The sequence below is a fragment of the Episyrphus balteatus genome, chromosome 1 (genome assembly GCF_945859705.1).
Source record: "Episyrphus balteatus chromosome 1, idEpiBalt1.1, whole genome shotgun sequence".
NCBI lineage: Eukaryota > Metazoa > Arthropoda > Insecta > Diptera > Syrphidae > Episyrphus > Episyrphus balteatus.
In genome coordinates this window covers 156403238-156417848 of record NC_079134.1, presented here as the reverse complement: position 1 = coordinate 156417848, position 14611 = coordinate 156403238, and the positions used below count along the sequence as shown (strand labels likewise).

At 27.8% G+C, this 14611-nt stretch overlaps 1 protein-coding gene across 2 annotated transcripts in view; it reads left to right on the top strand.

Moving 5' to 3' along the window:
* Nucleotides 1-14611, top strand: part of LOC129921532 (thiamine transporter 1-like) — a 123865-nt gene that overhangs the window by 6967 nt on the left and 102287 nt on the right. The window contains exon 2 of one of the 2 annotated variants that reach the window (XM_056003406.1): nucleotides 7906-7977. The exons of the other annotated variant lie outside the window; for it this stretch is intronic. The gene's annotated coding sequence lies outside the window, so the exon portion shown is untranslated. The remainder of the gene's footprint in view (nucleotides 1-7905; nucleotides 7978-14611) is intronic. 2 annotated transcript variants of the gene reach the window in all.

Below are 14611 nucleotides of genomic sequence, written 5' to 3'. Positions count from 1 at the left end.
TGTTAAATTAAAAAACTTGCGAAATACCTCAAAACAACTGTATACTAACTTTTTTTCTACGCATCGCAGAAATAAGATTAAAACGTCATATGAAAGGTGAAATTATAAGCTTTTACATGATTGAAAATTTTTTATAGGTTGTCTACAATTGATTCAATAGCGTGAGAACATAAAATTATATGTTTTTTTTTTTTTTTTGCTTTTTTTGATGAAAATTGATCGAGTTCAAAAAATTCTAGCTCTTTTTTTAGATGCCTAATAGACATGATCGATATATATATTTTGAGCTAAAGCAATAAGCTTTCAGGTGGTATAAAATTTATTAGGTATAGGTTGTTATATCAAAAAAATGAATTTTTGAGTGATGGAAATGATTTTTTTCACTTTTTTCATAAGAAATGATTGTTTTTTAAATTATTTTAATACTTTTTGCGCATTGTAAAAATTTAAAAATGTTTTTATTATTTAGAAGAAATATTTGGCTTTTTAATTGTATAGATTTTTTTGTAAGCTCTAAAAATAAAAAAATTAATATAATGAGAAAAGTAAGAAAGGTAATTTTTTTTAGCTTTTTCTTGTAAATTATGATTGTTTGAAATAAATAAACGCTTCAATTCACTCATTTTAAAAGCACACAACCTGTTTTCTTACGACGTTATCACGTAAAATCATCGTCCGTAAACCGGCTTTACAGACAACCTCTTTTTTTTTAATTTCACATTGATCAAAATTTGCTCTTAAAATTTTTAAATTAATTTTGAATTTAAGGCTGCTTTAAAATTAAACAAAATATACCTGAAATATAAACAGAGACAACCAATTTGCTTCCAGAAAGAGACATTATTCACGTTTGTACGATTTTTTCAAGTCCACGACGCAGGAAAAAATGCTATTGGTTTGGATGTGAAAAAGTTGTGTAAACTAAGACGAGTTACAACATTCAAATAGTAAAGTGTTTGTTTTGAGTAAAGCATAGGTAATTCTGGATAAAACAGTTGGCGACTTACTGCCTGCCAGTCAAAAACTCACGCCAGTTTTAAGTAGGTACCATATTTATATTTTTTGTTACTATTGTCATAGAAACAAGACAATCGATAACGCATATCTGACTGAATGTTTTAAGATTAGAACCTCAATGAGCACCAAAGAAATATAATTTGATCATAAGTTTAATAACACGAACAAGTTTTGTGAAATTTTCTTATCAAAATCTTAATTCAAAATAATATACATAAATCACAAAAACTTAAATTGTTTATATAAAAAGTTTTGTTTTTTTAATTAATACTAGTAAATCTGACACTTCCTGTAGATTTATTACTTTCAATTGGATGAAGAAACAACGTTTATTTATCAGATATTATTGTGTTGTAGTTTTTTACTTGCGATATAGGTACTATATATCAAGTTATTCATTCGTACAAAAAAAAGATAGCAAAAGAATGCCAAAAAAATAAAATGCACGACTGGGATCGCACCTACTTGCTCTTATGCTAAAAGTAACTCTAATGTTGAAGTTTTTATTTAAGAAACACCGTTTTAAAAAAACCAAGTATGCCATTTTATTACTTGCATAAAAAAGTATTTTTAGAAAAAAAATGGTTAAAAATCCAAAACTGTACTTTTTGAAAATGTTCTAAAGTTTTATTTTTACCTTTATCTTAACGCTTTTGTATATACAAAAATTTGAATCAAAATCGTTAAAGCCGTTTTTGAAAAAAATTAACTTTTCTATTTTCGTTATATGGCAGGTACCGTTAGTTTTGGTCATAAAAAAAATTTCAATTTCCCTTCTAGGGAATCACCAAAAACTGCTAACTACCAAGTTTGAAGAAAATCACTTCACTCGTTTAGGCTGTAGCTCGAGGTTTATACAGACAGACAGAATTGCCGGACCCACTTTTTTGGCATTCTCCATCATCGTAATGTTATGTAAAATTGTTATCTCGAGTTCGATTTTTTTTTACGAATCCTAAACTTGCCCTATAGTACCTATCTATATCGCAAGTAAAAATGGGTATCGGAAGTCTGTCAGTCTGTCTGTAAACGAAGCTACAACCTAAACCGATGGACCGATTGATGTCAAACTTGGTATGTAGCATTATTTGGCGACTCTCCAGAGGGGTTTTTGGAATTAATTTTTTTGGACCAAAAATAACGGTACTTGTCATATACCAATTTTAGTAAAATTGAAATTGCCAAAAACGGCTATAACGATTTTGTTTAAAAAATTTAAATGTATGTAAGTTTTAAGACAAGGTCTATCTTTTAATAAACAATTTTTTTTTTGAAAATCATTATTAACGGTACCTGCCAAAGAACCGTTTTTTTTTTTTTAATTATATCCGAAACGGCTCATTCGATTTCAACGAAACTTTTTGTGAAGAAGCATTTATATAATTTTAATAATTTTATTTTTAAAAAAATTTTGAATTTTTTTTTTTTTTTGAAAACTTGACATTGAATTTTTTTGAAATTTTGTTTTTAGATGTTGATTAGTGATTTCTACAAAATGGCATACCAATTTTATTTTAAAACTTTTTTTCCAAAAAATTAGTTTGTTTAAAAACGGCTCTAACGATTTTGAAAATTTTTTTTCTAAAAATGCATCATAATATATCAATCAAAACTGCATACTTGTTTTGGAGGGCAATTTGATTTCAGATTTTGTTTTATTTTTTTTTCAAACGAACCAACATTTTCCAAATTTCTAAATAAAAAGTCTTAAAAATTAAAGCAACTTGAACTCTAAGAGCAAGTTCGTGCGATCCAGTCGTGCATTTTATTTTTATTTGGAACTTAAATTCGGAATTTCGAATAAAGCTTTTTCGTCAATTTTACTTAAGAAGATGATTTTAATATTTCTTTATGAGACAAATACACTTTTTGTTGTGCATCATTGGTTAATTTAGAAGATGTTCGATCTTTTCATAATTTTGTTCAAAATTCGTTACCAAAAATTCGATTAAAATTAGGGTTTAGAATACAAAAATAATAATTTAATTTCAAAATAAACTTTATTTAACCTAGTGAAAGAACCTTTTTGAGAAGCTGCCAACTACATGTTACACACAATTAAATTGCAAACTATTGGACATTTTTACCCTACCTAGTGTCTTAATACTTGTTATTTGATGTTGGTTTCCTATATTTTTTTGATTTCCTTCACTTTTGCATGTATTGAATATTATAATACATTTTCTTGTCAATTATATTATTGAGAACTATAAGGTAGGACATGGTTAGTATGTTCTATAATATTCTAACAAGACTATAACAAGAAACCATTTTCACGGTGACACACTACCTATGTAGGTCTTTTGTTGGTTATCATATACCTATTGTATTTGCATATATATCAAGCTATATATTTTTTAATGTTGTACTGCAGCAATTTTAAACTTTACATGTTTTTATCCATCCTTTCGTGTTCGCTCTCTTCACGTCTTCATCGTGAAACAACGTGATTGTTTCAAATTATATTTACCAAAGCAATTGTGTGTGTCACAATAAACGGTCATTGTTTGCGCGAATAAGCCGTTGTGGAATGTGTAATAATAATAACTGTGTATATTGTATAGCTACAACAATGGTGGCATTTTGTGGACATTTTATGCTACTATTTTTTTTATTTTTTTTTTTCTCAGGGTATTTTACATTTTTTTTTTTATATTTTTTTAATGGCAATGGTTGTTGCTATTTGAAAAGACAAAAATCAATAAGAATTATGAAAAAAAATGTATGAAAGTGGTAGAGACCTTGTCATTGGAAAAATTTTATAAAATATAATGTTCATTCTCAATCGTTTTCCAATTTGTTTTTTTTTTTGTGCAACAAATAATGATTATAATTAATTTATGGTAATGAGGTATTACGAGTATTTTGTCATGCTTCAAATTCATGTTTTTTAAATCCGCAATAGAAATAAAATTTACCAGGGAAAACAAAATTGTATAACATTTTATAAATTAGTCATTTTAAATAGTAATAGAAGAAGAGGAGAGTACATTCAATACGAATCATCCCTTTTCTTTTTATCATTTTAAACTTAATTTTACCCTTTGTTGTTCTCATGAAATTTTTAATATTGAACGATATTTGATAGGTACAAAGTCATTTTTTGAGAAAAACAAAAAGAAAATCCGTTATCCCGCCGTACTGATATTTTGAACATTGTAAAATTGCAGTAAATAGGCTTGTTTTTTAACTGATTAAATCATATTTTGAAAAAACCACTTCAAAAATGAGGTCTTCTACCTACCTCCAAATGAGAACAGAAAATATTTTTCCGCAAAATGTTTAGACAATAAGAATTTAGTACTATCCTAACTTTTTTTTTACTTGCGATATCGGTACTATATATCAAGTTATGCATTCGTACAAAAAAAAAAGTTGAGATAACATTTTTCCATGACATTACGATGGTAGAAAATGCCAAAAAAGTGGGTCCCGGAAGTCCGTCTGTCTGTCTGTCTGTCTGTTTGTATAAAGAGCTACAGCCTATACGGATTAACCGATTAATGTCAAACTAGGTATGTAGCGTTATTTGGCGACTCTCCAGAAGGGTCGAAAACGGGACATTGAATTTTTTTGAAATTTTGTTTTTAGATGTTGATTAGTGATTTCTAAAAAATAGCATACCAATTTTATTTTAAAACTTTTTTCCAAAAAATTATTTAAAAAAATTAGTTTTTTAAAAAATGGCTCTAACGATTTTGAAATTTTTTTTTTTCTAAAAATGCATTTTAACATATCAATCAAAACTGCATACTTGTTTTGGAGGGCAATTTGATTTCAGAGATTTATTTTATTTTTTTTTTTTAACGAATTTTATTTTTATTTTCAAATTTCTATATAAAAAGTCTTAAAAATTTAAGCAACTTTAACTCTAAGAGCAAGTTCGTGCGACCCAGTCGTCCATTTTATTTTTATTAGAATATCAAAACTTTTGAAAATGGTCACTGTGGTGTATGCGTAATATTTTTTTACTATAGCACAATTTTCTACCAGAAGTTCTGACATATTTTATTTTTCAAATATGTAGATGTACTTCAAATTAGATAAGGACATACAAACAAGAGGTAATGAGTTAAAAAATTCTAAATTCTTTTTTTTTGCTCTTAAGCAAAAGATTCACGATTAATAATTTAGGAGATATACAAAAGTTACACAAAACGAAGATAATTACCACAACCAAAAATTTTTGAAAAGATCCAATGTTTAATACTAAAAACGAACATATTTGCAATTTTGAAGTTAAAAAAAATAACAAGGTTCACCATGGTGTATACGTTATTTTTTTCAAAATGTTTTGTTTTCTGTTGAATATTTTACTACCGAAATCATCCATATACCTCACTAAATAAATTGCACGACTGGGGTCGCACGAACTTGCTCTAAGAGTTCAAGTTGCTTAAATTTTTAATACTTTTTATATAGAAATTTGGGAAATATAGGCATAAATGTAGGTGTAGGTATAAGAACAAAAAAAAAAAAACATAAAATTGGTTTTAAAAAAAATAAAAACAAAATCTGAAATCAAATTACCCTCCAAAACAAGTATGCAGTGTTATTTGATATATTAATGTGCATTTTTAGAAAAAAAAAAATTCAAAATCGTTAGAGCCGTTTTTAAAAAAACTAATTTTTTATAAATAATTAAAAAAAAAAGTTTTACAATAAAATTGGTATGCCATTTTGTAGAAACCACTAATCAACATCTAAAAACAAAATTTCAAAAAAATTCAATGTCCCGTTTCTTAGTTTGATTTTTCAAAATATTTTTAAAAATCCAAAAATTATTTTGTTCAAAATTTTATTTTTGGCTTATAATAAATTTATATAAATGCTTCTTCACAAAAAGTTTCGTTCAAATCGAATTAGAAGTTTCGGAGTAAATCGGATTTCAAAAAAACGGTTCTATGGCAGGTACCGTCATAATGATTTTCAAAATAAATTTTTTTGTTCAAAGATAGACCTTGTCTTAAAACTTACATTTAAATTTTTTAAACAAAATCGTTGGAGCCGTTTTCGATCAATTTCAATTTTACTAAAATCGGTATATGACAAGTACCGTTTTTTTGGTCCAAAAAAATTAATTCCAAAAACCCCTCTGGAGAGTCGGCAAATAACGCCGCATAACAAGTTTGACATCAATTGGTCCATCCGTTTAGGCTGTAGCATCGTTTACATAGAGACAGACTGACAGACGGACTTCCTGGAAACACACTTTTTTGGCATTCTCTATAATCGTAATGTCATGGAAAAATGTTATCTCAACTTTTTTTTTTACGAATGCATAATATAGCCTATATGTAGTACCTATATCGCAAGTAAAAAGAGTAAATGCTGAATTTGAAATAACTACACAAGACAAAAAAGGAACTGTGAAAAGAGTACCTTCAGAATTTCTACTTTCGCGATTGGTTCACAGAAAAATAATTCCTACATATTAAAACAAATTGTAGCCACATTTTTCTTTTCAAATTGGAATTTGGCATCAAAATTAAAAAAGCCAAAAATTATTGATTTCAAAAACACATGTTTAGGTAAAATTTGAGTTTATTTTTAAATTTTTTTTTTTGTATGAAACACAAATTTTTGTATTTGGTAAATATTACACTTATTTCATTTCAACGAATTATCTACATAATATTCTTTAAAAAAAGGTCTTCAAAAAACGTTGAAAAACCTTACGTTACAAGAAAATATTCAGTGCTTCGAAAGGCTTCGAAAAAATCTATTTATAAAGAAATTGTATCTTTTTGTCTTGGACAGATTTTTAAAGGTTTTCTTTTGCGGAAATATACAGAAATTTCTACAAAACCTTTTTTCATGTAATTTTTAATTAAAAAAAATTTGATTGCTAAATCTCATGATAGGTACACTTAAACTCACATCATCACAAAGACAAGTTCCAAATTACCTTAGTTTCTCCCATTTACATTTCATTTCATCTGACATTTTTGTTTCTCCTACCCAAGTTACCTAGTTCCCATTTGGCTTTACACGTTTTCTAGTGTATAAGCCTTTCAACTATTTACCATCGGCTTGTGTAAAACATTTTTCAACTTACCTCCATTATTACACACTTATAAGCCACCACCACCGGTGCCTACAATTGACCTACATTACTAGCACCCAAAGGACAATCACCCTCTTAGCTATTTCACAACCATTATTGTGAATATTATATATAAAGAAAATAGTTCTACGTCTCCACTAACAATTTATCCACTGTCATAGTTTTTAACACCAAAGAAAATGAGAAAACTCAGGTTTTGTTGAAGAAACAAAACCAAACACAACACCTAAATCAAATGTAATGACCAACTTAAAATGTAAGCCTTGGCATTCTAGCCATTTTGCTGCACTTCCTTTAAAGCTTATATAGCCTCACGAATATACATTTATATTAACTTAAGAACTATAACAACCGCAGGACACGTCTCTGTAAGGACACAACATAAAAAGGAAAAAAGGAACAACGCTTTGATTGACATTCAGAACGAGCAATAGCGTTAATAATGTTATTTTCTCTTCCTTAACTATTTTTTTCTGTGTCCTTACTAACATTGATGGGGTAAGACATTGGAATTGTTGCTATACTTTCATTATGAGAGATGTTTTTTTTTTTTTCAAGGAACTCATTGCTCCAAAATGCACTTTCCCTTCGGTTTCTTGACTATAAAATTAGAAAGTTGAACTTTAGAGCTAAAAGGGAGCTATACTTTTTACTTTTTTTTTTGCTTTTTTTATTTTTATTTATTTTTTGTTTTAAGTCAAAAAGTCCTTGCAGTTGAAATGTTATATATTTTATTTTTTATTTTTCGTCCTTTTTGTGTTTTACGCTACAACGTAGAGTACGAGTATTATACTATTAAATTGCTCAACCTTTTATTATAGAAAATGAAGTAAAGCAGCACCAACATTTCAACACCCAAAAAGTTAGCAGAATGCGCTGAAAGGAAAATTCAAGTGAGTGGAAAACAAATTGGCGGATTTTCTTGTCAAACACCTCGAGGAATAAAATAAAATTAAAAAATAAAAAAAAAATAAGAAAAAAAAGAAACTTAATGGCCGCGGATGCGGTTAGGGTTGTTCTTGTGGTTTTGTAGGGTGGCAATGCTAGCTGCCACTCCATTCGGCTGGTTGTAGACGGAAGAAAGTTGTGTGGAAAGAGAACAATAGGTTTTCCGCAATGACGGAAAAGAATTTTTTAATTTTTTTTTTTTTACTTTTTCTTAACCGTTGAACATTTTTACAAGAAAAAATTCCTTGAGAACGCTGTATGTTCAATATTTTACTTTTGCAATAAGTGTCCAATTTAATTGTAGGCAATTATACATCTAAACTTATATTTATATGTCTTCCTTAGCGGACTTCCGTTTGCTATATGATGGGTGTTTTGTAGGTAGGTAAGTATGATTGTGCAATTGCGCATTGGTTTTATACTTCTTTTATGGTTCAGAATTTTTCCTTGTTATATTTTTAAGTTGAATAGGTCAAGAAGAAAAATGGAAAGGAATTCTACTGCGGAAGGATTTCTTTTATTTATTTGTACGTGAATTTAATATGAAAATGGTTATGAAAATTGTAGGATAGTTTGTTGAGGTTATATTTGCAGTCAGGAGATATAGTTTGTTGTTTATTTGAATATTTGCTGACAAACAAAATGGAAAATTGCATTGTCGTTTTCTGCCTTTGGAATATAGTTAATTTAGAAAATTCTTCAAAGTTGAAAATATGTGTAAAATGTTTAATCATTTTACTGCAATATTTGTGGAAACTCTAAATGCTGATTTAAAAAAGATTTAAGTGACCTTTATTTATACATTTGCTGTGGTGTAAAGGTTATTTGAACTCTCGAGTTGTTTAACAAATTCGGTTTACATTGAGATCATTTTTGTTCGCCTCCTAAAATAAAAATTTTCGGTAGTATAGCAATCATAATTCTAAATACTGATTTCAAAAAATACTGTTTTCGATAATAACAGCTGTTTCTAGACTAAAATCAATTTAAAATTCTTCCTTTCAGATCGTATAACAATCGATGTTATTTCTAACTTATCTTTGTTGGAATATAAAGAGTTTTGGGGGTGTGAATGATTATGCTACGTTTTTGACTTGCCATAGCGTCGCCCGAGAATTGTTTTGTCGTAAACACCAATTTTATAATTCTGAGAAATCGCAATTTATGGTTAACGCTATACTACAAAAAAAAAACACAGCGATGAAGTTTTTCAATTTTTAATAGGATTTTTTGGGGGATATCTTCTTCTTATTTTTTTTAAGTCAAAACTCTCTTATTTGTTTTAGTTTTCAAATTATGATGTTTTTTTACCAAAAATGAGTTTTGTCGTAAACTAATTTTTTACGACAAATCAATACTTATGTGAGTCTTATTTTGTGAATATACGAAGAATGAAAACTCAGTAACGCTACTCAATAGAAACGGTAGGTCATCACGATCTTCTAAATGGGGCTTAAGAGGTCTTTTTTGAGAGGTCTTTTTTTGACAACTTTGAACTATTACTGTAAATGCACCCCCTAGCCTTTGGTGGAATTACATATCAATATCAGAGCAATCGATTTTTGTATCTAAGTCAAACTCACTAACAATAACGATTGATAGAGAATGCGATAAAAAAAGATTCAGCCAGAACAGATGGGTTGATTCAATTCAAACTTAGTATACATATACCTAGTAGTTTTTCAAGACTGTACAGAAAGATTTTTGGAATTAATTTTTTTAGGACAAAAAACAACGGTAGGTACCTTGAAAACGGCTTCGAAGATTTTGTTAATAAAAATCAAATTTTAGTTTTTTTTTTTAACGATTTTGATTAAACAATTTTTTTTTTAATAAATACAGAGGCAGCTCTTAAAATCTTCAAGTAATCTAACATAAAAGTGCTTTGAATTGGAAGAGAAAGTACCTACGCACAGTGTGGTAAATCGCCAATCTATCAGGACAAAACTAAAACAAAAAAGTTTAGCCCTTTGATTTGAAATTATGAGTTTAGCTTCGCAATACAATGAATAACAGTAAAATATGTGTTGTTTTTGTGTCTTTATCTCGGATTCGTGAAAATTAGGCTTGAAAGTTGGTTCTTTTCAACAGTTGATAGAAATATGAAGTCGTACTTTAATTTTCCTATGAATTCGGTTGACGATTAAAAACGCTACGTAGCTTTTGATGTCGAAATTTTTTTAAATTATTTTTACTCTATATTTGCAAGTTAAGAACCTCAATTAATATTGAATTATCACCATTGTAACTATTGAAAAAAAAAATAAATTGTGTCAGAAGTTCTGAAAATTAAAAAAAAAATTATTGTAGTTTTTCAAATAGAGTTAAAGTTATTTTTTCTGCATTTTTCCGGCCTAAAACTACTTAATTATTATTTTTTGGAGTGTTCCTACTAAGATTATCTATTCACATGTTTCGCGTTTTCTCGACCGCCGTACAACTTTTTTCACTTTTCAAAATGAAGCCAAAATTTTCAAAAAAAAACTGCCAAATAAGATCGAAAAGACAGTTTTTTTTTGTATGAGCAGGTATCAACTTTTTTAACATTTTTGACGAAAAAAATGTTCTTTTTTCATGAAAAACAATAGAGTTCTTATTTATTGAGATTTTTTCAAGCGTTTTAAAAATAATTAAATATATCCAATCAGAAAATATGTTTTTGGAAACATAAATTCAAATACTATAAATATGCATTTTTTTCTTCACTATTTTGACCCACTTTTTGCAGAAATTATACATAAATTTCTTTTTAAAAAAATCTTTCTTTTTTTATAGAATTTTATCTATTCACATTCATTTGTTTAAAACTGTTTAGAAAAAAAGTCTATTTAACACGATTTAATAATTTTGTCCAGCTATGTATCACAAATCAATTATGGCCGCTCAACAATTGTGAGCTTGTGATCCACTAAGATGGTCAAAATCCACAATTTTTGTAAGTTTTCATCTTTTTAATGGCTTTGCTGTCCCTTTAAAAAAAAATAATTTTCTAAATGAAGTAACTAACTCAATTTATAAGTTCAAGTGACCTAAGCTCCAAAAATTTATAAAGTAACTAGCTGACCCGGCGGACTTCGTTCCGCCATTTCTTGTGTTTATTTCTAACTTTCGACTCTGTAATGAGCCATCATTTCCAATAAAAAAATTAAATCAAAACTTGAAAAGTTCGTAAAATGACTTTTAAAATATTCACTTTTAAACTTTTAGCAAAAGTGGCCTATGTAAAATATGGCCTATGTTAAAAACGGCAAAAAACTTGGGTAAAAAAAACTTGTTTTTCAAGTTATTCGTTCAAAAATAATTTTAAAAATTCAATTGTTTGTACATACATGCTCATGACTAAAGCCTATATTTCCTACATATAAATTTGAGATTTTTTAAAATTTAAAAATTTGTAAATGCTTGCGCATGACTAAAGCCTATATTTCCTATAAGCTTGAGATTTTTTGGAGGCTTATAAAAATTACAAAAAAATTAAAAACTACTCAAAAATGTCCCTAAATTTGTTGTTTTTCAAAAATTCAAATTTCAAAATCTAGGGCCTATGAAAAAAATCCGTATAAGACGCCTAAATTTTTTTCTTAGTATCTTTCCAATCGTGTAACTCAAGTTTCCGTAAAAAATTTTCCCTACCTTTAATAAGCCTTTTGTCGAAGTTCTACCAGATGTTTTCACTGCACAAAAACCTTCACAACTTAGTTTTGAAATTTTTTAGAATTTTTGCAATACCTTTTTCAACCTTACAATAAATTTATCTATCATTTAAAAAAAAAAATTCAACTCTCTACAACTTACCGTTTAGAAAATAGCCTCTATTTTCAATGTCGTTTTACCCCTATTTAACCTATAAAATCATTAATTTTTTAGCCTAAAACGTTCTACTCTAATTCCCCTTTGATTTAAATAAAATAAGCAAAATAAGTTAGCCGGTGTGGCCGGTTAGCGAACGTACACAAAACCAAACTTTAATATATATAATAGATAACAAATGGATTCATGACAGTAAAAAATGTTATATTTTGTCTGTTTTTGTTTTTTTTTTTTATAAAAAGTAAAATAATACCTATTCAATTTTTTAATTTTATTTGTCAAATTACCTTTTTATTGATACCTCAATCTTAAAAATCAAGCAAAGCAAAAAAAAAATTTATTTTTTTTTTCTCACTCTATTGAATCAATTTTTTTAAATGACAACCTATAAAAATTTTTATATCATGTGAAAGCTTATTATTTCACCTTTCTCATGACGGTTCAATCTTATTTCTGAGATGACTACAAAAGAAGTAAGAATTTTTTAAAGCCAACCACGTCGAAATAACACACTGAGATTACGGTACTTCCCTCACTGCAACGCACTGTTGATTTTGAAACTTTGTACAAATATAGTCTTGCCCATTATCTATCTACACTGTAAATTTCATTTACTTATCTATTGAAGAAAAAAAGATAAAAATAAAAAACTGTTTAAAACGGCCAAAAAACTTGGGACAAAAAAAAATTGTTTTTTCCCGTTATTCGGTCAAAAATCATTTTAAAAATTCAAAAGTTTGTACATGCATGCGCATGATTAAAACCTATATTTCCTATAAATTTGAGATTTTTTGCAGACTTTTAAAAATTCCAAAAAAATAAAAGACTACTCAAAAATGTATCTAAAAATTAGGTTGTTTTTCAAAAATTTTTATTTCAAAATACAGGGCCTATGAAAAAAATCCGTTTTAGACCCCTAATTTTTTTTTTTAATATCTTTCTCATGGTGTAACTCAAATTTCTGTGCAAAATTTTGCGTACCTGTAATTAGTCTTTTGTCGAAGGTCTACTCAAGTAGCACACTGGTGTATAAATCAGTGTAAATTCATTAATTTTGGTGTAAAATTGAGGAAATTGAAAAAATATGGTGTATTTCTCAAAATTATTGGTATACAAATTATACCACTGTCTTTTCTGTAAAAAATTTCAACATTTTTTTAAGATTCCGTGCAAAAAATACACCGATATTCAGTTGTTTTTATAATATACCACTAATGGTGCATAAAATTAATCGATTTTGAAATCAACCAAAACGGTATATTTTGTACACTCTCTTTGGTGTAGGAAGTACACCCTGTGGACATAAAATTCACCAGAATGCATAAGTGGGAGACGACATATTTTTCAATGGCCGCCATTAAAAAAAAGAAGACAACGATTAAATATTTTACTATAATAGTATATTTATTGACCTAATTATCCCGAATTCTTGGTTTTTTCGCTTCGGTATAATATTATAAAAGAACTCTTCTAAAAAAATGTAAAAGCAACAAAAAAAATTATAATTTTTGAAAAACTGATTTTTAAAATCGAAAAAAAAATCATTAATTCACCGACATTTTTGAGGCGCTCGATTTTTAGAGGGGGTAGTATCTAAAATTAGTAGACAGAATGTGTTTCGTTTTAAAATTAGGCAAACAAATTCATATTTAACCATTAGTTTCTTATAACAATATTATGAAAGTGAATAAAAATTCATTTTCATTTATTTCATAAGAAATGGTGTGAATTAGAATTCATCAAACTGTTTGAGGTAAAAAATAAACTTTGGCTCAAATTTTAAATCAGAATAATTTAAATGGTGTATTTTATCCATAGATTTATTGTGTATTTTTCAATTTCAAAGGGATAATTTTCACCAAAAACCAGATCATTTAATATACCACTAGCGCCATTTATACACCAAAATCGGTATATTTTTTAAACCACCGGAGTTTATAATATACGAGAAAATGGTGTATTTTTTATATTGAAAATGTATATCACGAAAGTGCAAAAAATACACCAAATATTTTGGTGTATTTTAGACTTTTGTGCTACTTGAGTATGACTGCAAAAAAACCTTCACAACTTGGTTTTGAAATTTTTTTGAATTTTTTCAATACCTTTTTTAACTATTGAATAAATTTTTCTATCATTTACAAAAAAAGTCAACTCTTTACGACTTACCGTTTAGAAAATAGCCTCTTTTTTCAATGTCTTGTTACCCCTATTTACCCTATAAAATCTTAAATTTTTTTTGCCTTAAACCTTCTCCTCTTATGCCTCTTTGATTTAAAAAAAAATTAAGAAAATAAGTCAGTCGGTATGGCCGGTTAGCGAACGTAAACAAAACTAAACTTTAATATATATATGTAATAGATAACTTTAAAAAAAAAAACTTAAATTTCCTCATTATTTACAAATAAATATTTCCTAAAAATTTGTTTGCATCCATAACATAATTTTTTGAAATTAGGAGATAAGAATTCACTATTTAGTTGATGTTCGAATTGATTTGTAGACTTATAACTATAACCTACCCAAGCGGGTCAACAGTCCATTAAATGCTTTTCGCTTTTGGAACCTATGACGCTGCCGTTTAATATAACTAAACAACTGATCCGCTACTATCTTATTTGTTAGAAATGCCTTAGAAGGAACATTTTTTCATTGCAGCTTGTAAGTTCACCAGTAACGACAGTAGGTATATTTAAAATTTAATTTTCACTTTTTAAACAGCTTCCAAAGCTTAATTTTTTCGAAAAAATACTTATCGGGTCCTTTGAT